The sequence below is a fragment of the Mus musculus genome, chromosome X, assembly GCF_000001635.26.
Source record: "Mus musculus strain C57BL/6J chromosome X, GRCm38.p6 C57BL/6J".
NCBI classification, from domain to species: Eukaryota; Metazoa; Chordata; class Mammalia; order Rodentia; family Muridae; genus Mus; species Mus musculus.
In genome coordinates this window covers 154774221-154778751 of record NC_000086.7, presented here as the reverse complement: position 1 = coordinate 154778751, position 4531 = coordinate 154774221, and the positions used below count along the sequence as shown (strand labels likewise).

Sequence of the window (4531 nt, the reverse complement as noted above, 5' to 3'; positions counted from 1 at the left end):
GCAGACTCTGGCGAGGATGTAGAGAAAGAGGAACACTCCTCCATTGCTGCTGGGATTGCAAGCTGATACAACCACTCTGGAAATCAGTCTGGTGGTTCCTCAGAAAATTGGACATTGTGCTATTGGAGCATCCAGCAATATGTCTCCTGGGCATATGTCCAGGAGATGTTCCAAGTGATAATTAAAAAACATGCTCCACTATGTTTATAATAGCCATATTTATAATAGCCAGAAGATGGAAAGAACCCAGATATTCCTCAACAGAGGAATGGATACAGAAAATGTGGTACATTTGCACAATGGAGTACTATTTAGCTATTAAAACAATGAATTTATGAAATTTCTAAGCAAATAGATGGATCTGTAGGGTATCATCCTCAGTGAGGTAACCCAATCACACACACACACACACACACACACACACACACACACACACACACACACAAAACTTACATGATATGCACTGACTGATAAGTGGATTTTAGCCCAGAAACTTAGAATACCCAAGATACAACTTGCAAAACATATGAAACTCAAAAATAAGGAAGAGCAAAGTGTGGACAATTCTCCCCTTCTTAGAATTGGGAACAAAACCCCCATGGAAGGAGTTACAGAGACAAAGTTTGCAGCTGAGATGAAAGGATGGAGCATGCAGACACTGTCCCACCTGGGGGTCCATCCCATAATCAGCCACCAAATGCAGACACTATTTTTTGGGGGATCACAAATGTACATTTTAATGTTTATCACCAATGGAAAAAATAAAACATTTTTATAAGCTTAAAACTTGTCATTAGTGCATGTAAATTTCTGGAGAATAAATAAAAATGTAAAATACCTTTACAATAATACAATGTTATTAGAAATTAGCCATGTACTGAGGTCATATTAGTGAGCTACCATTGCTTAACTATAAGAAAAGTAATTTCTTGATCCAAATTAGTGAAAACTTAAAAAAAAAGATTGTCTTTAGAGGACATTATTTGAGGATAATTTTTTTCAGATACATTCTGATACTCAAAAATCACTTTAGGGAAACAACACCCTTCTCAATAGTCACAAATAATATAAAATATCTTGGCGTGACTCTAACTAAGGAAATGAAAGATTTGTATGATAAAAACTTCAAGTCTCTAAAGAAATAAATTAAAGAAGATCTCAGAAGATGGAAAGATCTCCCATGCTCATAGATTGGCAGGATCAACATTGTAAAAATGGCTATCTTGCTAAAAGCAATCTACAAATTCAATGCAATCCCCATCAAAATTCCAACTCAATTCTTCAACGAATTAGAAAGAGCAATCTGTAAATTCATCTGGAATAACAAAAAACCTAGGATAGCAAAAACTCTTCTCAAGGACAAAAGTACCTCTGGTGGAATCACCATGCCTGACCTAAAGCTTTACTACAGAGCAATTGTGATAAAAATTGCATGGTACTGGTATAGTGACAGACAAGTAGACCAATGGAATAGAATTGAAGACCCAGAAATGAACCCACACACCTATGGTCACTTGATCTTCGACAAGGGAGCTAAAACCATCCAGTGGAAGAAAGACAGCATTTTCAACAAATGGTGCTGGCACAACTGGTTGTTATCATGTAGAAGAATGCGAATTGATCCATTCCTATCTCCTTGTACTAAGGTCAAATCTAAGTGGATCAAGGAACTTCACATAAAACCAGAGACACTGAAACTTATAGAGGAGAAAGTGGGGAAAAGCCTCGAAGATATGGGCACAGGGGAAAAATTCCTGAATAGAACAGCAATGGCTTGTGCTGTAAGATCGAGGATTGACAAATGGGACCTCATGAAACTGCAAAGCTTCTGCAAGGCAAAAGACACCGTTAATAAGACAAAAAGACCACCAACAGATTGGGAAAGGATCTTTACCTATCCTAAATCAGATAGGGGACTAAAATCCAATATATATAAAGAACTCAAGAAGGTGGACTCCAGAAAATCAAATAACCCCATTAAAAAAATGGGGCTCAGAATTGAACAAAGAATTCTCACCTGGGGAATACCGAATGGCAGAGAAGCACCTGAAAAAATGTTCAACATTCTTCATCATCAGGGAAATGAAAATCAAAACAACCCTGAGATTCCACCTCACACCAGTCAGAATGGCTAAGATCAAAAATTCAGGTGACATGAGATGCTCAATAGTATGTGGAGAAAGAGGAACACTTCTCCATTATTGGTGGGATTGCAAGCTTGTACAACCACTCTGGAAATCAGTCTGGAAGTTCCTCAGAAAATTGGACATAGTACTACTGGAGGATCCCGCAATACCTCTCCTGGGCACATATCCAGAAGATGTCCCAACCGGTAAGAAGGACACATGCTCTACTATGTTCATAGCAGCTTTATTTATAATAGCTAGAATCTGGAAAGAACACAGATGCCCCTCAACAGAGGAATGGATGCAAAAAATGTGGTACATTTACACAATGGAGTACTACTCAGCTATTAAAAAGAATGAATTTATGAAATTCCTAGGCAAATGGTTGGACCTGGAGGGCATCATCCTGAGTGAGGTAACACAATCACAAAAGAACTCAAATAATATGTACTTACTGATAAGTGGATATTAGCCTAGAAACTTAGTATAGTGAGATATAAGGTACAATTTGCAAAACACATGAAACTGAAGAAGAACGAAGAGCAAAGTGTGGACACTTTGCCCCTTCTTAGAATTGGAAACAATCACCCATGGAGGGAGTTACAGAGACAAAGTTTGGAGCTGAGACAAAAGGATGGACCATCAAGAGATTGCCATATCCAGAGATCCATCCCATAATTAGCTTCCAAACGATGACACCATTGCACGCACTAACAAGCGTTTGGTGCAAGGACCGTGATATAGCCGTCTCTTGTGAGACTAGGCCGGGGCCGACCAAACACAGAAGTGGATGCTCACAGTCAACTATTGGATGGATCACAGGGCCCCCAATGGAGGATCTAGAGAAAGTATCCAAGGAGCTAAAGAGATCTGTAACCCTGTAGGTGCAACCTTATGAACTAACCAGTACCCCGGAGCACTTGACTCTAGCTGCATATGTATCAAAAGATGGCCTAGTCGGCCATCAATAGAAAGAGAGGCCCATTGGACACGCAAACTTTATATGCCCCAGTACAGGGGAACACCAGGGCCAAAAAATGGGAATGGGTGGGTAGGGGAGTGGGGGGGAGGGTGTGGGAGGTTTTTGGGATAGCATTGGAAATGTAATTGAGGAAAATACGTAATAAAAGAAAAGAGAAAAAAATCACTTTATAACAGAATTATAGGTTAACTTTTCAAACATATCCTTAAAAAGATGTCAGATTTCCATTCCTACGGGAAATATTTTCACCAGTGTTTTCAATTCCACAGGTTAAGTCTTCTTCATTATTATTAAGAACTTCATACATACTAATAAGATTGCCATTCATTGCCTTTTCATCTTTTAGAAAATATACTGGCAGACTTGCTAGACTAACACTGACATCTTTAAAGGCATGCAACAAAAATATCCCCACAATGATTGTGAAGAAGCCACTCAAAGTCCCAATGACATCATCAACAGGCATATCCGGCCATTCTTTAAAAAGAATAGCTGAACAAGTCAAAACTGAAGTTGTAAAGAACACATAATATATTGGAGTCACAATGGAAGTGTTGAAAATGTCCAGAGCCTGGTTTAGGTAATTAATCTTTTTGCTCACACAGACTGCAAGGCTAAACAGTAGAATCCAGGTGAGGGGTGCTGCAGAACAGGCTTTCCAGCCAACAACTCTTTTATGGCAATACCCAAACTCTTCACACAGGAGACTGAAAATGCTCCAATCACAGAGTAGATTGTTATATACACAAGAATGCTTGTCTGTCCATGTCGAGGTCCCACCACAAAGATGAATATCAAGGCCACAATGACCACAAATGTTGCAAAGACCACAAAACCTGGATCACCTAACTTATGTGACATTTCATTTAAGGTCTCAATCTCCTCTTTCTTTGGAGCATGAATGATCATAACTGTAGACCCTAGAATACTTAGCAAACACCCAATTTTCCCATGAAGATTAAGTCTTTCATTTAGGAAGTATGAAGACAGAATGGCACTTACAAGGACGCTGAGCGTAACTAGTGGAGTCACTAATGTGGCCGGAGCAAATGCATATGCAGCAAAATTAGTTACATCACCGGCTCCCATTGACAGCAGTCCAGCCCACCACAACCATTCATTAAAATATGCATGGCCTCCTTGACCTGCACTCATGGAGCCTTTCCTGGCAATTCGCAGAAGGCCTTTTTTTATACACCAGCAAGAATTTCCTAAAGGGACCCTGATATAGCTGTCTCTTGTGAGGCTAAGACAGTGCCTTGCAAACACATAAGTGGATGCTCACAGTCAGCTATTGGATGGAACACAGGGCCCGCAATGGAGGAGCTATAGAAAGTACCCAATGAGCTGAACGATTCTGTAACCCTATAGGTAGAACAACAATATGAACTCACCACTACCCCCATAGCTCATGTCTCTAGCT

The 4531-nt window shown here is 39.7% G+C and overlaps 1 pseudogene; it reads right to left on the bottom strand.

The window, feature by feature from the left end:
- Nucleotides 1–3313: 3313 nt before the first annotated feature.
- Nucleotides 3314–4293, bottom strand: Gm8578 (annotated as a pseudogene).
- Between the last annotated feature and the right edge of the window lie 238 nt (nucleotides 4294–4531).